Genomic DNA, 25,694 nt, shown 5'->3' with positions numbered 1-25,694 from the left:
AGCTAAGTTCTAGACTTTAAACAGCTGAAGTCAGAAAATTGGCTTTCCGAAACGGGGGGTAGTCGCAGCCCATGTTTGAATTGAATTTCGAAAAACTAAAAAATCGAACACAAAATAGAATAGAGAGAAAATAGTGTAAAGTTTCAGCTATTTAGGAATGTTTCATTTCGTCAATGAAAAACGTTCCCAATTATAGAAATGAGAGAATAAAGATTAAAATAAAAACTGCGTCTACGCCCCAATTCGGAAAGCCAATTTTCTGATTCCAGCTGTTTAAAGTCTAGAACTTAGCAAAATCCCGAGTTCGGAAACCGGCCCTAAACAATTCAACTAAACTAACTTCAACTTTCAAAGATTTTCATACTTGTCCAGAATTATTTCGATCATAATTCACCACCTTCTCTTGAAATACTTGCAAGTAACTATATGCTGAGTAAAATACCAAATAACATGTATTCCTAACGTAGGAATTTGTATGATCCTCAACATAGATGAATGCTGAGTAACGTTATAAGTAAAGTTAGTTCCTTTATGATCTTAACAAAGTAACTAAATGTCGAGTAACTTACTCAGCAACGTGAGTTTTTCATGATCATCAAAGTAAAACTAAATGCCGAGCAACGTACCAAGTCGCTTGGTGATAGGATCAGTGCGCACTCTAGTCTAACGTAACATCCATTAATAATCTAATTGAACCTGCCACATCTAGGCCACATATATAATTCATAAATCAGCCATGTTAGGAGCATAACGATGCTACAGTTTACAGTTATATAACCCGGAGATTATACTGCGGAAAACTTTAACAGTACACTGGACACAGGTCCAAGCCCCTAGTTGCAATTCATGATCTTTGAAGCTCGAGCTTACTTTTGATAGTCCATTGTTTCCTAGCCTGGTGGGTAATTAGAATTATTATAGTCTAGTGATAAGAATTCAAAATATTTTGTGTAACTCTAAGAAGAGCCCAGTCACCTAGAATTTATGGTCTAATTATGTCATATATTTTAAACGCTTAGAGAACTATGGAATTCTACATGTGAAATTTATGATAAAACTATGCGGAATAATTACAGTGTTTGAGAAGGTTACAGGAATTATTTACCAGTAAATTATCTCCTCTAGGTTCACATTATGTTATAAATAATGGTAAAAGGAATGGAAGAATGATGAAAAGCAAAATATATAATTTAGTAGAATATTTCCAAGTTTTTAATGCTTCAGGAAGTTTTATATTAGGTTAGTAGGCTACTGTTGATGAATTTTGTACTGTATTAGTTTGTTATGCAACCTAAATATCTTGATTCAGATATTTTTGCGTTGTGATTTGTGTGCAGTTGATAGATTTCCATAAAATTCAAATATTAGAGCATAGAATTTACAATTTAACATTAGAGTATATTATGTCACTAGCCGTCAGGCTCGCTTCGCTCGCCATATCCGTCTAGCCAGGGTGCTCCGCCCCCTGGACCCCCGACTGGATCGTCCAAGAATGAGATCAGCAGGCTCGCTTCGCTCGCCTGCATTTTTCATTTGGGCATTTTTATCATATGTTAGGACAATCCAGTCGGGGGTCCAGACTAAACGGCTGGCTAAACGGATATGGCGAGCGAAGCGAGCCGACTGCTATAACATAATATTCCCAGGATTGAAGTAGCAGTGCCCAATCAATTTTTCCGCGATAAATGCATTTAAATCTCTCAACTTGGTGCCAACCTAACAAAGTCAAACTCAACTTAATGCCAACCTGACAAAATTATTAATTTAGTTGCCAGTTAAAAACTGTTTCGAAGAGGTACTCTATCTAGATTATAGTTCTATAGGAACATATGATATGGAAATTTCAATTATAATTAAGAGATTGGGAGAAGAAGAATATACATGCTAAAAGACGAACTTTAAACCCTTAAAAACAACCCTTAGAGTTAAAATATTGCCAAAAGATTTCTTAGTGCGCCTCTAAAGGGCCAACTGAACATACCTACCAAATTTGAACGTTTTTGGTCCGGTAGATTGTTAGTTATGCGAGTGAGTGAGTGAGTGAGTGAGTGAGTGAGTGAGTCAGTCAGTCAGTGAGTGAGTGCCATTTCGCTTTTATATTTATAGAAGATAGAAGAAGAAGATTAACCCACCTCAAAAATTCATTATAAGAGGCCAGGTCAGGTTTTCATAAGGCTAGATCAACCGAAGCCAAAGTTTATTTGAGCATCAGATCCCAGAAAAAAAACACTCAAAACGTAGTATGAGTAGAGAATTCCGATCTGAATAGAAAATTACATAGAAAGTCCAATCTGATAGAGAGATAAACATATTAAATGAAAAAAACGATGGAATCTTATATCAGTTTGTTACTAAGCCTTAATATATAATCCTAGAAATATTTAATGATCTCACTGATAATCCTAGAAAAGTATAGGCTTACTATTATAGTAGAATCCTAGAATTGTATGGAGCGTGCAGAATTGTGGAATGCAGAACCTGTAAATCTTGAAATCACTAGCAATTTTGAAACTATTTTGGGTAATAAAACATGAGGATAGCAAGTTAATTAGACCATCAAATATCATCAAACTATAATGTGAATGTTACCTTTGAACTCGTCTTTTCAAAAGGAATATTTTGTAATCAATCATCACTTTTACTTCTTCTTCTTCTCTCCACAAATTCGTTGTCTTCTTCTTCTTCTTTTGTCCTTCGCCTCCTTTTTCATTCTACGTGATTTTTGTTTCCTTTTTTTATCTATTTCTCCATTTCTTCTATTGCATCGTATTCTTCTTTTTCTTCTTCTTCTTCTCCTTCTCCTATTCATCCTCCTTCATCTCCTCCTCCATCTCCTTTTTCTTCTTCTTCTTACTCTTCTTCTTCTTCATTTATCATCTCGTTCGGCTTCTACGTCTTCAATGTAACTTTTTCTCCATCATCCACTTCGTTTCACCTTCTCCTTGGCTTATTCAATGTTTACTTCCTTTTCCTTCTTCTTCTTCTTCTTTGCCTCCTTTTCCATCATAAATTTTCTGTTCTCCTTCTCCTTTCCTACTTTTTTTCTTCTTCATCGTTTCTACTTCATTTTTTTACAGTTCTTAAACTTGATTTCTCCTCCTAATTCGGTTCATTTCATATTTTTCTACTACTTCTTCCACTTTCATTTTCTTCTCCTTCTCCTTCTTTTTCTTCTTCTTTTCCTTCTCCTCCTTCAAATTTGTCCACTCTTATCAATATGTACCCCTCTCATATTCTCTTTTCATTCTTAACATTTTTCTCTATTTTCCAACTCCATACTCTTTGTCATTCTATAATTTCATTCTGCATAATTTTTCTCTCTCCTTCTTTCTTTCTCAGTTCGCACACACACGCATCCGAGTCCTTGAATGTCCTTCACAAAAACTCGGTTTTTCTCTAAGGCAGATCCATCTATCATTAAATCCATTGCAACATCGCTAGCTGTAATTTTCAGTAGAGGCAAAAAAATTAGAAAGGAATAGAAAAATATCGGCATGATTACCAGTCAACGTATGTTACGAAATTGCAACTGATCTTCGCGATTGGAGAGGATGTTTTTTGCTGAGGTAATAAATTTCCCATCTCAATCAGTAGTCATTACAGGCAGATAACATCTTTCGGGCTCATTCAAATCGCGGAGTTTCACTTCTGCCCGACGTAAATTAAGTTTGCTAATCAATTTTTTTGATGGTTAGTTTGTTACTTTCCATTGCTCCGATGTCACTAATACTACTTGTGACTGGAAAGGTAACTGTGAATTTCAAAAATATAGAAAATGCTATATGAATCTTCTATATAAACCTCCTCAGACCCAGTGTTATGTACAGTATAGTACAGTACAGTGATATATGTACAGTATAGTGTTCATTCTATTCAGTCTTAACAGAAAAAGTGGAAGTCCACTTCAACATAGCCACTATCAGCTCGAAAAGCAAATGTAAAGTATAGTGTAAAAATTAACCCAAGTATACAGAGTATACTAAGTGAAGAAGCCAGTTCTGATGAGGTTGATTTCTTCTGGAAAGCTAGGCTACTGTTGTTTAGCTATGGAAAAGTACATCAAAGAAATGTAGAATGTGATTTACTATTACTATTACAAGTAATTTACTATTACTTGTGTAAAACAATTTTTCCCTTTTCCTTATTATTTCATTCCATTCTATTCAATTTTCATTTTTCCCTTTTTTTATTAATTCTATATCAAAATCTGATGTATATTTCTTATTTTATTTTTGCATTTTGTATTAGTTTTCTTTCATTTTTTACTTAAAATCTTTGAAGTGTATTATTTATTTTGTCTAGTTTATTTATCTTTTGTAACTCATTTTTTTCCTGTAACTGGGCACCCGCCGAAAAACCTTTGGGTTTGGCAGGACCCTCAACTGTATGTATTGTGAATAAAAAAATTTGATTTGATTTGATTTTGTGCTGTATTATATACAAAATACAAAGGTAGATACAAGTGTATACAAAATAAAAGAGGATAAGAGTAGGATTAGCATTTGGATGAAAATAGATTAGAGAATAAATTGTAAAAATAAATAGAAAAGATCTCTCATTTTCTTTGAACACATGGATGTGTGGACCTGGTAATTCATCTCTAACCATTTTAGGCCCGGTTGCACAATAGCCGGTTAAATTTTGACCGTGATTATTTTCACGAGAACCAATCAGAGAAGGCGTTTTTGAAAAGACGGCTTCTCTGATTGGTTCTCGTAGAATTAATTACGGTTGAAATTTAACCGGCTATTGTGCAACCGGCACTTAGTGTTTTAGTATGAAAGATAAAAATTGTATTCAATTTTTTCTTATAATATAGTGAAGTAGTGTTTGTACATATCTTATTGTAGCATTGTTCTCCTCCATGATAATTGATAAAGTACATATTTATATTGTAATTCAATACTCATTGGACAAATGTAAGAATATGGCCGTACATCTACGATTTCTCCACAAAATGTTCCCACTCACTTTTCTAAATGTTTCGGAAGCTTACTATCTTCCAAAATAGCTTTCCAGTGACTCTATCAATATACTTCCCAACTTGAAATACCAACCAGGCATTTCAACATCTGAGCTTCTCTCTATGGCATGTCATTGACCTAATCTCTCAAAAAAATCATAAACACTTTCCTTGAGAGGAATATAATTTTCAAACACCTAGACCAACTGTTTACCATGGATTATGACACTATTACAACATTAATAATTGTAAATCACAGCAAACCAAAAAACAAATTAAAATAATTATTCTGTAGCGTTTTAATTATCATCCAAGCTTATTCTCCATTCTAAGATATATTCAAGATTCTCTATTACTGGAGTAATCTAAAAGTGACCGCAAATTTAAATAATAGAGCTCGAGGCTACAGACTTGTAGTCTAGAAGCGTGCTAATTCTCTTTCTATTCACTTTCAGCTGTCAGAATTAATATAATGGGAAGTATTAATGTTATTCAAGAGGAGTACTGACAGTTTTCTATTCAGTTTCAACAGTCAGTATTGGGTTAATGGAAAGCAATGATGTTATTTATCATAACTTTCAATAATTAATGACAATTTGAAGTGAATATTACAATGAATATGTTCAACAATTGTACTCCACCGCAAGAAATAGTAATAAACTAAGAGAAGGAATGTATCAGATGAAATGTAGGGTAAGGTTGTATGGTGAGTGTAATATAATAAATAATGTCTACTGGAGCCTGGGAAAGTGAATTTCTTGAGAGTCAAGGTCCTGACGTTTGGATTCCACCTAAAATGAATATTACCTTCAACAAAGGTATTATCCGCTTTTACTATTCCACCGCAAGAATTAGCAATCTAGGTACTAGGGTGAGGTAGAGTTGAATGGATTATAAACCATAACTATAAGATTTAAGCATCATTCAAGGTGGTGTTTGATAAATTAGTCAATAAGAATTTAGTCAGAATTGTGGGGTTTAAGCTTGAATCGCACACAACAATGACAGTAAACAGTGAACAAAAATTGTACTATTCGCATTCAGCCCGGCCGAGCAAGTATGAATAATATCATTAGAATTTATAGGAATCATATTTTCACTGCTCACTGTCACTGCTTTCAATTCAATTAATTCACTGTTATGTGCAAATCCAGCTCTAGGGTTCAGAGTCTCCCTAAAATAGGTTCAACCATAAAAAAAGTTATCAAAAAAGTGGAATAACTTGATACTCTGTGGAAATACTGAGTCGAAACTATTGAGGTGTAGAATAAATCAAAGCAAATATCTAGCTAAATCCTACATACATGTAAACTCCTTGAGTACTAGATAACAATTTGAAATGTTTAGAAAGTACTACATGGAAAAGTTTCTATTCAAATCAAATTGTTTATTGCCAGGAAACATTTGAAATGTTATAACAACGTCAATATGTATTTTAACAATGTGTCATAAATAGAAAACCAGAAAACTTGAAAAATATTTAAACTTAGCTTAGTGGACAACTCTTCTACCTGCATCCAATCGGCACGATTCTAGAACTAGATTACTAGGCAATAAACTCCAACTCAGCTAAATTTCGGTCAGAGAGTCGTTTATGAATCCTATAACAGATTAACATTATTTGGTTCCAGCAATCAAATCCCACCAAAACACGACCGGTACAACGGTATATAAACTCACTTCCTCTAGTTCTAGAGGTTTCCGCTGGAGATCATTCTCATCTCCCATATAATCCTCAACATTAGGCTAATAGAGTGTCGGCCATTGTTCAACAAATAAATCATAATTATATCTATATATATAGCTATGAGAAGCATGGATTACGTATCTATATATCGATTTGTTTGAGATAAATCCATTCTTTGCAAATGTATAGGTGTAGACTAGACTATCAAGACGAATGCATATATTTCCAAGATTCATTACAGACTGAGTTAGCATTGCTTATAAGTAACATTGATACTACCATAGAGTAAAGATACTGTTCCCTAGATTATTCTTGTCTTTAATACTACCTATTCATTAAATGTTGGCAGTTTAAAGTGAATATCATTTTATCTTGTTTTGTTGGAAACAGTGGCTGAACTGAGCCTCCTCTAACCGACATTGAAAGACCGCGGCAATTAGTTGGTGTTTTCAAATCGCACACATTAACATAACAATGTTGCGTCTGATTCCGCTTCAGTGTTTTTTGCACAAAAAAGCGGATATTTTTCGCGTTTCAAATAAGTTGAAATCAACGGATTGCGACAGGGCAGGTCAGCGGAAGTATTCGGTTTATATTATTTTTTAAAATAGTTTGCTTCAGGTTTAAAAGAGTTTATTTAAGCACTCAAGTCCGTTTGCACAGTGAAAACTCAAACTAAATTGAATCAACCAGGAATCTGAAAATTAACCACATCATAAAAAACGAAACGTATATGTATTTCTTCAATTTAATCCAGTTTAAATTGTTATACCGTGTACAGGGCACACTGTCATTGTACAAATGACACAAAGGATATCATTTCGAGGCTTTATTGTTTCTTTCCAAAAGTTCATCTTATATCTTATGAAGAATTTTTTTTTAGAAATGTTGTTCCAATTTCTATCATAGATACCGTACTCAAATACTCTCCTATGAATTAGACCTTTGTAGGATAGTTGGCGGAGAACAGGGTACAAAATTCAAACTACAGTAGTGTTAATCTTCTCCTAATTCGAAGACTATTTCCAATTGAATACAATTGAAGATGAGTGAATATGAGATGGGATAGAGATTTATTGATTGATTAGGGTGGAGTTGAAGAGAGAGAGTGAGTGAGAGAATAGAGGTTGAGAATGATATGGAATGATATCAGCTACCACTTCTCCAGTGCGTTGAATTTCACCAAAATACAGTCGTTGATTGTGCGTTTTGCAATGATGGGAGACCAGAGCAAAAGATTGAGAGTTTGTATTAAGGTGAGTTTGAATTCTAGCTAGACTTGAAAAGGAAAAACCACGGATACTAGAATACATTCAATACATATATTCTAGTATCCGTGGAAAAAACGTTGAATGGCAGAGCTTTGAATCTGCACTCACTGCTCGTCAAGTGAGATTCACTTAGAACTGTCACTATTTATTGTACATATTATCAACGCTCTCCATTTAACCAATGCTGACTGTTAGGATTGAATCTGCAGTGGAGCCTCGAAATAGTTGCTTCGTTATACGAGACAATCACCACGTTAGTAGATTTTTTCTACAGTTTCTCAAAACGTCCATATAGCTTCTAATCACAATTTAGTACAGATCTCGTAATAATACATTTTTGAGCGGTACCTGGAATTGTACTATATCAAGTATCCAGAACTGTATTGCATTAAATGATCTAGGCCTACTCTAATTCGAAGACACCCTAAAATGGTCCACTCAAACTGCCCTAAACTCATTTCTTCGGATTAATTCCACTCTAGACTCTTTGAATTGATATCCAATAAACGTAACATATTTTTAGACAATTTCTACCCAAATTTGGGGAAGAAACAGTTTTGGGCTTCAATCCTGTTTGTTTTTTCTCTCCCAATCATTAATCGTTGAGAATGATATTGTATTTAACAATGTATAAATGAATAAATATATTAACAATATATTAAAGATATTAAACAATCATTTCAAAATTGACAAGAAGTTCCAACTTAAAAATAATGACATTCAGATCTAAAAAACTACAAGAATGATCCAAACTCTACAAAATTAAATCCCCTGTTCAAAAGTTCAGAACTTATTATTTTCAATTGTTTATTTGGATATAAAAATAGGCCTTTAAAATTGTCATCCAGATCTAATGAACTACAAGAATGATCCAATTTCTATAAAATTAGATTCATCGTTCAGATCTTTCTATTTTCAATTCTTTATTTGGATATAGAAATAGTTCCCGAGAAGGGAAGTGAACGGCAATACTATGGAAAAAATTGTTTTCCAGCCTCACTATCTATTCCAAATTACAGTGCACCCACCTTATAATTAAAGTTTATCAAAACATTTCGAGACTATTTTTGGTAAACAGTAATTATCGATTACTGGCACTGTTAATTAAAGTGGTGTCCAATAAACAAATCTTCAAGGTCCCCGATTTTATTCAAACAGGTTCGTATGGACTTTTAATAATGCACTTTCAAACAGTTGGTCACTCTGAAAGGACAAGTTTCGTGATTTACTGTTGAAAAAAATCCTTTCGAATGGCCTAGATCACTGTTTAACAATAATTGAAATTTTGGTGAGATATATCACGGAGCTCTATGAACTAGTTTCACTAGATTCAGTCGACAGAATGTTTTCAAGCTTAAATATTCTCTGATGTTTATTGAACTCCGACTTTAAAATGGATTAAAGTTACTACAATGCGTCAAGCTTTCTGTTGGTTTTGAATTTGAAATTCTGGAGAAAAAACATTTTCAAATTCATGCCGTAATCATGTTGCTGTGTTCCATTTTCCATTCCTGTGAGCATATTTCCCCTACATCTTTATAACTTGCATCATGGTATAACTTGACACATTTTACCAAAGTAACAAAAATAATTAAATTATATTATTTAAGTGAAATTTTTGTTTATAAAGTTTTTGAAACAATAATTCATCTGTATAAATTTTGGAAATTGAAATGTCAGGGTTAAGACAGCTTTATCTTTCCGTTTTGTAATTTCTATGTGATAAATATGAGTAAGCTTGATGAGTAATGAAAAAAGATTAAATATATCGTACCAGAGTGTAGTATGTTTGAACGTATAAATTATTATAACTTGAGAGCTATACTCAAATAGTTTTATAACTTTTGAATTGGTGGAATACATTGTTTGCCCTATCTTACTCCAATTCAGAAGTGTTATGAAAATTATAACATAGCTGATGAAGAAGTTTGAAACAGTTTTGGGCAAATGCCTGTTGTTTTAACGTAGATTTCATTTGCATATGAATAAATAAATAAATGATGATTATATCATATAAGCTACAAGCAACTTAATAACTTATTAACATTTTGTTAATAACTTAATCGTTATAGATTCTATTAGATTGAACATAGCTTATCATACACAATATGATGAAAAAATGTGTTTGTCAAGTTCCGTTCTATCTAATAGAATCTATAAGGATTAAGTTATTAACATTTTGTTAATAACTTTGGTGTAAACGCAGCTTAAGACTCTCAACTGCGTTCAACTTTCCAGTGGTGTATTGGATTTATAATATGTACTTGAAATTATTCAAGGATTCTAAATACAGGGAATACTTATTCACAAAACAATTCTCCACTTCTAGGAACCTGAGTGGAGTTCCTTTCAAAGCTCGCATCTCCTTGAGATAAATGTTTGAACAAGTTATTGATCATTTTGGAGGCAAAACTTTCCTTTCTCGTTAAGCAATTAACCAATATTTACTTCCTGGTACTTTTTACTCCTTCCCCGTTCCATCATCAATCATTCTAACTCTCTTTTGTTACATTTTCCCTAACTTCCTCTAGTAGTGTAGTATTATCCCTAACTTCCCAGTAGTATACTACTAGTAGTCTATAGTGAAGTCCAAATTATAATGACAGTGTTTGATTTGCAATGGTATTGCTATCCTTGTCTATCATTCAACAGAGCGGATGGCGCTATCTCTTTCTCGCTTTGCTGTGTTGCCAGATCGTCTTTCAACAATGTAGAATTAATATTAACAAAATATTTAATTTTAATTACGAAAATTCATTTTGAAACCATTGAAAAATATAATTTCTTGCTTGATAGAGTATTATTTATTATTTCAAACGAGAATGAACAGTTAATATCACATCAATAAACTTCTATCAGCTACCGTCTATAGAAGGCATTGACAAGACAGAGGATCGGCAACGTTTTTCTCCTATCTTTCTCCACTCCCATTATAACGTGGACCTCACTATAGTAGTATTTTCCCCAACTTCCTTCCTAATTGCATGGTTTCTTTGTAATCTTTCTGGTATTTTTTTATTTCAATTGGTTGTCTTGATTTGTCTCAATTGTAAGCTATCTGTTGAGGTAGTCTCAATTATTATTTGCATTTAACCCAATTACATGAGTTTCTATTTCAAATATCTCTTATTCAACAAAACTGTTTATCAACTCACAATATTTTCACCTTCTACGAAACTATTAGTCCAGTAACCTAATAGCTGTTAGCAACCAACTTATCTCAACGATGTCGGAATGCTTATCAATAGCATTGGAGCGTAGAAACTAAACCAGAGTAGAGAAAACTTATACGACTGTTTTATTCTATGATAAGAGCTAAACAAAGATTCATTTTGACTTCCTCAAAGAATCAAATAGGATTTTGCCGCATGAGGCTCTTTGAGATTGTCAAAGCCACAAAGGAAAAAGGATTATCCTCCCATCCTTCTCCGTGCGGGATTATTAAAACAGTCATTTCAATGGTTTTAACAGCAACAATGAACTATTTTTATAGCACACAATTAATTCAATTCAATAATAACTCTTACACATATTTAACTTCACGTCCGTATGCATATACTCTGTTTAACCCTTCTAGTACCTACCAAGCAGGGTAATTAGACTACCCCAACCCACATATTGTCTATTTTTTCAGATAATGTTTAATTATTTCATTAAAGAAACTTTGAGTACTTGTTAAAAACATATCACTTTAGCTATTTTATCTCATAAAATCATTTCATTCCTTTTATTTTTGAAATAATTAGCAGATTTATCCTGGGGGTAACTCTATTAACCCACTTGGTATTCCATGTCATGCAATTTCTTGCTATATTTCATACATCATCGGAATACATAAGATATCAATTTCATGTTAAATTTTTATTTTTACCCAAACCTGATTCATAATGATCACTTGAAATATACATTTTAAAAATTTGCTTCTCTATAACCATAATTTAATTATTTGACAACATTTCCCAATCCCATTTCCCTATCTACAAAAATATGATAGAATGCTCAATTTTGTTGTCCTGTCAGTTTTTGATTGAAAACATATTTTTCAACAAAATAAATGTATTTTCAATTATATTAATAGCTTTTGTAATGTATTTGATCGATGAATTAATGGAAAAATAATTATATAAAACAGAAATCTTGTTAGGGTAACCCAGTTACCCCATTTGGTATTTCGTGTACCTATGTGAAAAACGTTGGTAGTAGAATGGCTAAACGGAGAAATGTAAGCTGTTCGTTTAAACCCCGTATGAAACACATTATGATAAATGAAACCATATCTACGATTAAACGTAGTTTAGCGTTAAACGTAGATGGTAACGGCACTTAATAAACTTGGTTATGTTTATACTAAGGTATAGATTCAAAAATGACTTTCCTGACTTTACTATTCACTTGCTCTATCTTACTTCCTTCCTTCCTTACTTTACATTAGCGTCAATAGATGATTATGCATACAAAGTACATGTTAAGATAACAAAACAATGCTGGAAAAACATAACACGAGTTTCTCTCAATGTCTTTCCGTCCTTACGTCACACTTGTATGTGATGTACGTCATTATGTAGTACATAATCATAATGTAACGTATTTAATGCATTTTACTGATCTCGACAATATCATGTTTTTTCTTTCTCTATCTTCTTAGTACCTACTTCCAGTTGAATAGTTGAAATTCATGTATACTTACTTCTTCATTTCCTAGACATATACGACTTATTGGTAGCAAGCTGCTTAGACTTAAACATCCTCCACTATCATCGATGAGCGATGATATCAGATTATTGCCTATATTACATCTAATATTGTCCTTGATGTAGTTTGTTTTATGAGTTTTATGTTGAAGGTAGATAAGCTAACAACTTCGTACACTAGCCTACATTCAATGTTGTCCTCCAAAATCCAAGTACTTTACTGTGTATCATCATAGAGAAAAGAATACTTAAAATTACTTTTTCCTACAGTTACGTTGAAAAGTGGCCATTGCTGCACTGATTACAGAACGCAAAGAATCACTTTTCCGCTCTAGTGCGGGAAAAATTTTTCTGCACTCCAGATTTGCAACATGGCAACGCAAAATACTTAGTAGGTTATATGGAGCACAGTGCAGCAAAATCAAAATGAAGTTGGTAACAGTGACTGCTGTGGCTGCTATAGTGAGCAGAGGTGCAACCAAGCACAACGCGCTAATTATTAAGTAGATATTATAACCAAGGACAACATTTTATTCAATTTGACAATAAATTAATTATTTATTTGAATTTTTAAATTTTCCGTTCCTTTAAATTTGCCGCCCCCAAAACCTGCCGCCCTGTGCGGCCGCCCGGTCTGCCCACCCCTGGGGCCGGGCCTGGATAGAATGCTCAATTTTGTTGTCCTGTCAGTTTTTGATTGAAAACATATTTTTCAACAAAATAAATGTATTTTCAATTATATTAATAGCTTTTGTAATGTATTTGATCAATGAATTAATGGAAAAATAATTATATAAAACAGAAATCTTGTTAGGGTAACCCAGTTACCCCATTTGGTATTTCGTGTACCTATGTGAAAAACGTTGGTAGTAGAATGGCTAAATGGAGAAATGTGAGCTGTTCGTTTAAACCCCGTATGAAACACATTATGATAAATGAAACCATATCCACGATTAAACGTAGTTTAGCGTTAAACGTAGATGGTAACGGCACTTAAGGGCACGCCACACCAAGCTCGCTACCGCGGCGGTAGCGAAGTTTTAAAAATCGCTAGCCATGTATTCAGGTTGAGGAGAAATGTGAGCTGTTCGTTTAAACCCCGTATGAAACACATTATGATAAATGAAACCATATCACGATTAAACGTAGTTTAGCGTTAAACGTAGATGGTAACGGCACTTAAGGGCACGCCACACCAAGCTCGCTACCGCGGCGGTAGCGAAGTTTTAAAAATCGCTAGCCATGTATTCAGGTTGAGGAGAAATGTGAGCTGTTCGTTTAAACCCCGTATGAAACACATTATGATAAATGAAACCATATCCACGATTAAACGTAGTTTAGCGTTAAACGTAGATGGTAACGGCACTTAAGGGCACGCCACACCAAGCTTGCTACCGCGGCGGTAGCGAAGTTTTAAAAATCGCTAGCCATGTATTCAGGTTGAGGAGAAATGTGAGCTGTTCGTTTAAACCCCGTATGAAACACATTATGATAAATGAAACCATATCCACGATTAAACGTAGTTTAGCGTTAAACGTAGATGGTAACAGCACTTAAGGGCACGCCACACCAAGCTCGCTACCGCGGCGGTAGCGAAGTTTTAAAAATCGCCTGCCATGTATTCAGGTTGAGCGCGCCACACTGAGCTCGCTTTGTCCGCCGTACTACCTCTCAGCGAACTTTTGTTGAATCGCCTAGCAGGCGGTCGTAGGTGGTAGTGCGCCGCAGCGGTAGTACGGCGCACTACCACCTACGACCGCCTGCTAGGCGATTCAACAAAAGTTCGCTGAGAGGTAGTACGGCGGACAAAGCGAGCTCAGTGTGGCGCGCTCAACCTGAATACATGGCAGGCGATTCGAAGAGGTAGCGCAGTGCTGAGTGCTGTAGTCACGCCCTCCCCCCACTACTAGACTCGCTACTCGGAGACTACCGCTAGCGGACGTTTTTCGGTGTGGCGTGCTCAGCCGAGAAAACTACCACCAGCGGTACTACCTCGGCGGTACTGGCGAGCTTGGTGTGGCGAGTCCTTTAATAAACTTGGTTATGTTTATACTAAGGTATAGATTCAAAAATGACTTTCCTGACTTTACTATTTACTTGCTCTATCTTACTTCCTTCCTCCCTCCCTTACTTTACATTAGCGTTAATAGATGATTATGCATACAATGTACATGTTAAGATAACAAAACAATGCTGGAAAAACATAACACGAGTTTCTCTCAATGTCTTTCCATCCTTACGTCACACTTGTATGTGATATACGTCATTATGTAGTACATAATCATAATGTAACGTATTTAATGCATTTTACTGATCTCGACAATATCATCCTTTCTCCATCGTTTTAGTTCATGTAGGCGTAAGTACTTTCTAGTTTGAAGTTGAATAGTTGAAATGTATACTCACTTCTTCATTTCCTAGACACATACGACTTATTGGTAACAAGTTGCTTAGACTTAAACATCCTCCACTATCATCGATGAGCGATGATATCAGATTATTGCCTATATTACATCTAATATTGTCCTCGATGTAGTTTGTTTTATGAGTTTTATGTTGTAGGTAGATAAGCTAACAACTTCGTACACTAGCCTACATTCAATGTTGTCCACCAAAATCCAAGTACTTTACTGTGTATCATCATAGAGAAAAGAATACTTAAAATTACTTTTTCCTACAGTTACGTTGAAAAGTGGCCATTGCTGCACTGATTACAGAACGCAAAGAATCACTTTTCCGCTCTAGTGCGGGAAAAATTTTTCTGCACTCCAGATTTGCAACATGGCAACGCAAAATACTTAGTAGGTTATATGGAGCAACAGTGCAGCAAAATCAAAATGAAGTTGGTAACAGTGACTGCTGTGGCTGCTATAGTGAGCAGAGGTGCAACGAAGCACAACGCGCTAATTATTATTCATTATATATTATAACCAAGGACAACGAGGACTTTAGGATTTTAGGATTAAGGTTTTTATCAATTATAAAATTACACAGAAAAACATTTGATGGATTTCAGGCAATTTTACCCATAATTACCCACTTTTCATATTCAATGGTAACTGTAGGAAAAACTTAATGTGAAATACGTGCGCAAAGTTACTAGTCAAACATGATAGACTTGACAAATTAGTCGAGACAATTAGATTAGTACAGGAGAATAAAAAATAACATTGTTGAGCAGAAATAAAGAACCACTCACTTTTAACTCAGATTTATAAAATCTCAGTGAACAAGATTCTAGTTTCGGTTGCTACACCATTATCATGTTAGAAGAGAGAATCATTTGTTTATTACAGACTTTAACTCTTATCATTGAATTTATGTTTGTTGTTTTTCAGATTCGAGACTTACAAGAACCACGGAAGAACCAAGGAGCTGAACAATCACTTAAAACTATGTACACTATAGGAAGAACACCACCAATAACATTGGACTGAAATCTAACACGACAAGAAAACCGTTCCACAACTGAAATCAAACACGAGAAACGTTTTCTAGTATTCGAAAATGAACTAAAATGTTTTAATGATACAGGAACAACCGTTCTAATGATAAGTTTGTAAGCGTCCGCCAATATCTTCTCGGATCTTGCAAAGACGTTTGATTTGCGAAATAGTATGGGGTTTTCAGAACACAGGATCATGTAATCTGTAACTGATATTCAGTAAATTATAGGTTGCAGTATTTGTAACGAGTTTTTCAAATTGAACCGGGTTTTCCAAGTGTTCTGCCTACCAAGGCTGTACGTTGAAAAAGTTGATTTAATTTTCGGTAGGACGAAAATTGATGTGGAAACTGGATTGTGGTTTGGGGGATACTGTAAATAAAATAAGTTGATTCGATTTTTATGGAAACACTTTGTAAAATTAATACAAAAACAGTTGAAGAATGTGGAATTTACTGGCAAACTTGAATCAATTTTGGTTGAAAAAATTAGTGAAAAAGGTTCTGATGCGAAAAATGTTTCGAAAAACTTAATTTGAGTTATTCCAATAAAAAACTTATTTAAACAGTTTCTGTGTGTAGATTGAATAGAAGAACCTGATTTGATTAGAATTTTGTTGAAGAAATTAATGAAAAACTAGTTGTGGTTTTTGATTACATAGGCCTCAAAATTACTACTTTGGCAATAGAAGATAGGATTGGGAAGTATATACAGTACATACTGTTTTATTTAATAATACGTATATCATATAGCAATGGAGAATTTTTCTAACTGTATTTCAAATTACTATAAAGTACTGTAATTTTTTTTTTCAAATTTGGTTTTCAAGGGCGATTTTCTAGTTTTTGATTCTAGACTACATTCTATCAATAACACAAGTTATTGATTTACAGGGAAGGAACCAATCTGTAGGTCTTGTTTTAATTTCATTAATTCTTATTCTTTTTACTACAAGTCCAGTCTTACTACAAGCAGAGAAAACTGCAATGTAGTATTGCTGTATTATGTGCTACAAGTTGCTAGCTTTAATAGTTAGTCATATCTGGAAAAAGGATCAGCTTTTCGAATATAACAGCTTGGGAACGGATTGAAATACAATGGAAAAAGGATACGATGATTATTCATAATATTATAAGTAATTCAAATTATGAGCAATGATGAATTTTGAAATTATACAAGTGAACTCTAAACGTTGATTAAGCATTTGATAGGTTATGCAATGTAATGTGAAAGTGCGATACCCCATAATACGAGTACAATGTATGAGTTGGAGATTAAAATCTAATTTCATGAATGAAAACATAGAAATGTTCTATTCAAAAAAATTCCTCTTATATACCCTAATCTGATAGGATAGAAAATAGAATGATTTGACATGAAAAATATTATACTGAGCCATTAAAAAATAAAATGATAGAAAATAAATAATAATAAAAATATAAAATAAAATGATTCGACATGACAAATATTATTATCAGCCATTAAAAAATAAAATGATATAAAATAAAGAAAAATAAAAATATAAAATAAAATGATTTGACATGAAAAATATTATTCTGAGCCATTAAAAAATAAAATGATAGAAAATAAATAATAATAAAAATATAAAATAAAATGATTCGACATGACAATATTATTATCAGCCATTAAAAAATAAAATGATATAAAATAAAGAAAAATAAAAATATAAAATAAAATGATTGGACATGAAAAATATTATTCTGAGTCATTTAAGATTAAGTATAATTCCAGGGAATCCTGTTGTTCAGGATATCCTAAGCCATCAATAATTGTTTAATGATAACTTTGATCCTGACAAAGTCACCTGCAAAGGATTTCAGAGAAAATGTAATATTGATTAGGAGTGTAGACTACTCCATCGAAATCCTCTACTCCCTAATCACTCTTTGATCAACTACAGGAATTGGCTCCCCTGCAAAGGATCTAAGAAGGATCACCAAGGATAATAATGGTTAGTCTTTGGTTTGCTAATGTGCTGTTCACAGTCTTTTGAAAGCTTTAATTAATTGAGAATTAGCAAATACGAAATGATAAACAGGATCATGTGAGAAACATGAATATCATTTACCTCCAAATGCTGACAAGGTTGAATTTTTTGAGTACCTCAAATCAAGAATAATGATGTTTAGATTCTATAATATTGACAAGGGATGGATCTTATCTTCAAAAATATTCTATATCTTCTCAAGATGTCATACGCAGAATAAATAGGTTAAAGAAATACGTAATATGAACAATAATTGTTCACTGCACCTACAAATCATAGGCAATGATGAAAATCATCTCCAAAAATGAACTAAAGACTACCTATCAAACTATAAAGAGCATATTTTATCATAATTTTATTGTTATTTGCTGTTTTCCCTGGTGATTTGAAAGTATTACAATCATTCATTATCATTGAATTGATAGTTTAATGTGAAAAGAAGGTTAAAAATATATATCTATTTCTAGCTGTTCCTGTAAAGTCAGTAAATCCCCCACTCACATCGATTTTTGTTCATACGATACTTTGCCGTCCTTATAAATTTTCTTATTAAACAGATTATGTTTGTCAAGTTCCTTTTAATCTGATAAAATTCATAAGAACGGCAAAATATCGTACGAACAAAAATCGATGTATGTGCGCTTGTGCGGGGCTTTAAACACACATCGATTTTTGAACATATGATTTTTGCCGTCCTTATGAATTCTATCAGATTGAACGGAACTTGACAAACATAATCTGTTTGTCATCATAAATAATGTTCAATCCAATAGAATTTATGAGGACGGTAAAAAATCGTACGTCCAAAAATCGGTATGTGTGTAAGGCTAGCTACACACACATCGATTTTTTTCGTACGATTTTTTGCCGTCCTTATAAAATTCTATTGGATTGAACATAATTATGATGTTTGTCAAGTTCTGTTTAATCTGCTAGAATTCATAAGGACGAAAAAAATCTTAGGAACAAAAATCTATGTTTGTGTGACTGGCTTAACTAGCCTAATCCGTGAAAAAAATTGTCAAGAAGTTCTTTCAGTAAAAAAACCAAACTGTCATCAGCAAATTGAAGTCTTTATTGTTCTTTGAAAATATTTGAAGACTGAAGAAAATGAATAGGTGAGTTGTTATTGAAGTGGAGAAAATGAAATATGTATTTTACTAATTTGGTTTGTAAGTTTTGTATGGGAAGCGGTCAAACTGCAAGGAATATTAATCTGTGGATGTTTTGAAGATGCATCCGTGCAAATTAGCATGTATAGTCATAGCTGATTGGGTAATTAACAGAAAGAATAGACAGTGAATTTGTTGTAGTTTATCTTCTCCGAAATATATTTGTTTTCGTCAAGTGATATTCAATATTCAGTATTCAGTATTGGTTGAATAGAATATGGGAACCGTCAGGAAATACTTACAGTTTGAAGTGAATCTGTCGTTTCTACTGGTATTGTTCTTGACATTTTCAAGAACTTGAAGGTTCTTGAAATGTTCTCTTATCTTGTTTGCAAGTTTTTATTATTGATCAGATTACTTCGAATCTATTTCAAAAATTTGACACATTAAAACGTCTTCCTTACCTTTTATTGACAGGGGTAACTACCGTAGTGGTAACTATGAAGAGGTAAGTTATAGGTAGGAAGAGGTACGAAGAGGTAACTATGTAGTGACTACATACATTACCTACATGAATTAAAATTTCTTCAAGTGAAATTTAACATTTCTGTCGTACTCAAATTTGTTATGAGTTCAATGCCATATCGAATCTTCCAAGTTTCGACGGATAGTTATGATTTCAAAATACGCCTGCATTTATAATTCAGTTTCGCCTTGGTGCATGTTTCGTTCTTTTTAAATGCTGAGTGTGATGTCCACATGAGTTCTAGGCTTGTGCGTGGGTAATGAGGCGAATGATAATGAGAGATGAATGGACCTACAGTAGGTGGGTTCCGAACCAACTGGAAGCGATTTTACAACTCATGAACCATATTCAGAGGAGTTTATGAATACGTAGGCCTATAACAAGGCTAACATGAAAACGTTCATACCAATTATTATAAATAATAACTATTCAAAGTAATTTGAGTTTATTGTTTTGAGAGAAGAATGAAAGTCTTCTTTGAAAAGGGTACTTACTATATTCTAATTTAATCTTGTTCATACCAATGGAAACGTACGTATAAAGACCAATTTGTTGAAGACCTTATTTATAAGTTATTTGAATGAACCTAGTTCTGAATTTTATTTAGTTCGATATGTGTTTTCTAGTTTTCTTGGGAAAATTTGCCTTCTATGATGGCATAGGAAAATAGTTATTTGTGCAACTAGTGCGCAAAGTGTCAGTTTGCTGCACCGAAAGAAACGTTTACGCCCGAGCCGTAGGCGAGGGCGGAATGGTTTGTTGAGTGCAGCAGAGGAACTTTGCGCACGTATTTCACATTAAGTTTTTCCTACAGTTACCATTGAATATGAAAAGTGGGTAATTATGGGTAAAATTGCCTGAAATCCATCAAATGTAAATCTGTGTAATTTTATTATTGATAAAAACCTTAATCCTAAAATCCTAAAGTTCTCGTTGTACTTGGTTATAATATATTATAATGAATAATAATTAGCGCGTTGCACCTATAATTAGCGCGTTGTGCTTGGTTGCACCTCTGCTCACTATAGCAGCCACAGCAGTCACTGTTACCAACTTCATTTTGATTTTGCTGCACTGTTGCTCCATATAACCTACTAAGTATTTTGCGTTGCCATGTTGCAAATCTGGAGTGCAGAAAAATTTTTCCCGCACTAGAGCGGAAAAGTGATTCTTTGCGTTTTGTAATCAGTGCAGCAATGGCCACTTTTCAACGTAACTGTAGGAAATAGTTATTTGTGCAACTAGTGCGCAAAGTGACAGTTTGCTGCATCGAAAGAAACGTTTACGCCCGAGCCGTAGGCGAGGGCGGAATGGTTTCTTGAGTGCAGCAAACGAACTTTGCGCACGTATTTCACATTAAATTTTTCCTACAGTTACCATTGAATATGAAAAGTGGGTAATTATGGGTAAAATTGCCTGAATAATGTAGTAGTGTTTGACTGGCGGGGGCAGCTGTGTGGTGTGTGCTGTGGTGGCACTGTGCTGTCGTTGTCCTTGGTTATAATATCTACTTAATAATTAGCGCGTTGTGCTTCGTTGCACCTCTGCTCACTATAGCAGCCACAGCACTCACTGTTACCAACTTAATTTTTATTTTGCTGCACTGGTGCTCCATATAACCTACTAACTATTTTGCGTTGTCATGCTGCAAATCTGGAGTACGCAAAGTACTCACTTTGCGCACTAGTGCGGAAAAGTGATTCTTTGCAGCCTGCAATCAGTGCACAAATGGTCACTTTTCAGGGTATCTGTAGGAAAAAATTATTTTTATCTTTGTTTTTATTCAGTTTCACTTTTTAACTCAGTTTTTTTCGTAGCTGGCAGCTTATTTTCAAGTCATCTACCGTATAAATCAATTCAAGTTATCCTAAAAAGGATCTTCACGTCATGACATGTCTTCATGCAGGTCTTTCACATCACCACATCATGCTACTTGAACATTTCGTTCTCATTAGTTTTTTCGAAGAACTGTACAGTGAGGTCCACGTTATAATGGCAGTGGATAAAGATAAAAGAATAGCGATGCCGATTCTCTGCATTAATTAATTATATTTCTACACTGTCAAAAAAATAATTGGCATCGTTGTGGACCTAGAAAAGGATAGTACCACCGGCTTTGTCAAATGATAGACTAGGATAGCAAAACCAAAGTTGATCAAATAATGTCATTATAACGTGGACCTCACTATAGTGATTTCCCTCTTGTTTTTCTAGATTAATAACTTCAATTACTTACAATTATAGCCTAATCAATATCTTTAATAAAGCTACTTCATTCACATCACATCAGTATGTGAAGTTGATTGTTAACATGATGATAATTATCATAATATTCAGCAATTAAATCAGTAGGTAATTAGCATATGCAACTCTCGGAATAAAACGGAGCTTATCATTACTTTTTATTCTTGAGTTAGTAGATACTAATAAGAATTTATTTGTAAACCACTCTCCAGTGGCGTAGCGAAGGAAGGTTTCCAGGTTACAACCCCTCCCATGAGCCCGAAAAAAGAGGCCCAAAAATCCAAGATAACAACCCCCCTCATCAAATTTCACTAGGTAGGCTAATATCTATAGGGGGCTGAACATTTTTGGTCAACCCCCTCGTCCATTTCAAAATCCTGGCTACGCTAATGCCACTTTCAATAAACACTATGTTAACTAGATTTAATATTACAATGTTGAATTTTTGAATGCCCCAAAATAAGGTAAATCGAATATTAAAAAAAATCTGGTGTGGCGTACTCACACAACTTTCCTTGCCGTTATGAAAATTGATCACCTGACGCTAGTGTAAACGCGCATCTCAAGTCAAAGATCTGAGCCAGCTGGTGACAGGTCAATAACGCTGGATACACACGAGATCTGCTATCTCTTCATAGTGAATGATTTAATAGAATCAACAGTTGCCAACAGTTTGCAATTGAATATTACATTTTCTCAAATTTCAAGCTTATTTTCAATTTTAGGTGGAAATGTTACTGGACATTAATTGAAGAGATTTCCATGCTCAATCGTTTCCACTAGAATTTTTTTGTTTAAATTATATCTGAGACCCGATAATTGGAAATCTAAAATCAAAATTTGCATAGATGGGGCGGAGCTTCTGAAATTTTTACAGATATGGGACTTGTGGCAGTTGATATAGCTTATCAATGACTATTTTAGGTACCGGTATAAATTTGATCAAAATAGTTGGAGCCATTTTCGAGAAAATCGCGAAAAACCCTGTTTTTGACAACATTTTCGCTATTTTAGCCATCATCTTGAATCGCATTTGATCGAAATTGTTCGTGTCGGATCCTTATAGTGTAAGGACCTTAAGTTCCAAATTTCAAGGCATTTCGTTAATTGCGAGATGAGATATCGTGTACACAGACACTCATACACACACACATACAGACCAATACCCAAAAACCACTTTTCTGGACTCAGGGGACCTTAAAACGTATAGAAATTCAGAAATTGGGGTAACTTAATTTTTTTCGGAAAGCAATACTTTCCTATGTTAATAGGGCAAGAGTAATAATAGAAGAATATTAAAAAAATAAAAGTTTTTAAAAGCACAATAATTTGCCTTGGCTAATAAGATCAATAAAAAAAACTCACCCTTCACTTTCCAAGACAGCAATATCCTCCATGATACCAAGCATTGTTGAATCTACGTATATCCACAGAGATCATTTTTGCCAACTACAGTAGCACCACACTTCAAAAAAATGTTACAAACTATACAAACGTTTTCAGAATAGATACAAAGACTGCAAAAATATTTATTTTTCGTTTACTGATTCTAAAGAAAACTGCTGTAAGGAAGTGAGCACCGAAATGGCTGTACCCGAAAAACAAAGAGCCAGTGATCCTTCGTGGTTGAGTACGGTACCTACTAGAACTGTCAACCTTATTACACTTGCTGAGAAGTTTACAACAAAAATTTACAAATTTTCCGTTTTACTGCAGCCTTTTCCACTCACAAGTAGTATTAGCAGATGTGTAACAACTTGAAACACAATTTAAACCGAGATTTCTATACAAAAATCCCGGTAAATTAATTCAAAACACAGACACAAACACAAGCGAGTTCACCTGACCAGGTTTGAACGTTCTAAACCAAAGTTTACAACAAATATTCACGAGATTTCACTTGAACTAATGTGAATAAGTGTAGTTTTCAGATGTTTTGAAAGTGATTTCACAGTTTTAACGGAGATTTGCAGCCTAAACCACGGTTACTTAGTTTCAACACACACAAAGTTACTGATGCACCTGGGCAGTTAGCAAGTAAACCTTAGTTTACAACAAGAATTTGACAGTATTCACGTTGGAAAAATGTTGTTTTTAGTTGGTTGAAGATGTTTTGAGGATAATTCCTCAGTTTTAACCGAGATTTTCAGCTGAAATCCCGGTTAATTCGTTGAAAAGCACACACGAAAACACCTGAACAGGTTAGGTTACAGTACGCTGTTACCTCCACTACTGACAGAAGTTACCAGCGACTCTTGGAGGCTTTAGAATTCGACATGGAATTCGAGCGAAGAACGAAAGACCGACGTCTTTTGTCTCTCTTCAGTGTTCCGTCTCTCTCCAGTCTTCCTCCACCTCTTTAGGAAACACGTTTCGACCGACGCACGCGTAGGATCCGTCAGGTGAGGTCTGAACCCCCTCTTCCAGCTGATGGCACCCAGAGGCTTCCATTCTTCGGGTCGTTGACGTTGATGGCTTTAACTAGTTTTGATTAGTTTCGTAACTACTGTAACTAGTTGAAGAATCAACGGTATGATTACATTGGATCCAAGCTGGATGAAGATTAAGAAAATTAAGGGAGATAAGAAGAAGAAGAAGAAGACGAAGAAGAAGAAGAAGAAAAAGAAGAAGAAGAAGAAGAAAGGAGAGGAAGAAGAGAAGAAGAAGAGGAAAGGAGAGGAAGAAAACAGTAGAATAGAGGAGAAAAATGAGAAGATACAGAAGAAGAAGATAGCTGCAGAAGGAAAAGAAGAGAAGAGCAGAGAGGAGGAGAAGAAGATGAAAAAGCGAAGAAGAGGAAGACGACGACGACGTAAACGAAATGAGGAGGAAACGAATATAGGAGAAGACAGGAGGAAAAGGAGAAGATACAGTAGAAGAAGAAGAAGATGATGAAGAAGCGAAGAAAAGAGCATGGAAAGATAATGAGAAGGAATGGAAGAGGGCGAAAAAAAAATTTTGGTGTAGAAAGGAGGATTTTTAGCAAGAATAGTATAAGGAGTACAAATTATACAATCGTTGGATTTTTAAAAGAACGATAAAAAGTGGCTGAAGGAAGAGGGGTTGGATGAGAGGGGGGTGGAGGGGGATGAGGAGTCGGAGGTTGATGGTGGTGTTTGTGGGGGAGGAGTAGGCGGAGGAAGTGGAGGAAGAGGAAAAAAAAATGATGTGAGGAAGAAAAGGACAAAAGAAGGTTGATTGAGAGTGAGAGTCAAAGATTCCAAGTTGTTAATTTTCTGTTGACTCCCAGTTGAATTCCCAAATATTGTTTTCCAAAAAAAACATTCCTTTGCTTGATTGCATAGTCAGATTAGAAATATAATCATGAAAAAAATAGTGGATTGAACATTTTCGATGAATTCATATTGTTTCACATTGTTTTTGATTGCTTTATTTTATTTACCTTTTATTTTTTTGTAATTTGTTATGTATATTGATAGCTGATACAATCCAACTGACCACCTGGGTCAATGTAGAGAAAAAACAGTTGATCGTTGACAAATCCTTTAACTAGTTGAATCAAGGCATCAACGATCACCACTACTTTCCATCAACTAGCTTTCGACAAACTGTAGCCGCACTCAATACCTATATACCTCAGGTCACAGGTACTGATATATCTATATACACCCTGGAAGGTGGAACAAACCGAAGCACAGGTTGAAAGGAAGGACCTCTCCTGCAGAGTGAACCTGAGCGTACAATCAAATGTACAGTCACGTTCCCAGACAATGGACCTTGTCTCGT

The 25,694-nt window shown here is 34.4% G+C and overlaps 1 protein-coding gene across 1 annotated transcript in view; it reads right to left on the bottom strand.

Moving 5' to 3' along the window:
* LOC111043282 overlaps positions 1 to 24,198 on the bottom strand; it is a 184,782-nt gene extending 160,584 nt beyond the window's left edge. Inside the window, exon 1 of the mRNA XM_039440291.1 lies at positions 23,313 to 24,198. The gene's annotated coding sequence lies outside the window, so the exon portion shown is untranslated. The remainder of the gene's footprint in view (positions 1 to 23,312) is intronic.
* Positions 24,199 to 25,694: the final 1,496 nt, after the last annotated feature.

Source organism: Nilaparvata lugens, chromosome 13 (genome assembly GCF_014356525.2).
Source record: "Nilaparvata lugens isolate BPH chromosome 13, ASM1435652v1, whole genome shotgun sequence".
In the NCBI taxonomy this organism is placed as follows: Eukaryota; Metazoa; Arthropoda; class Insecta; order Hemiptera; family Delphacidae; genus Nilaparvata; species Nilaparvata lugens.
The sequence above is the reverse complement of the archived record's forward strand: the minus strand, read 5'-3'. Positions and strand labels throughout refer to the sequence as shown.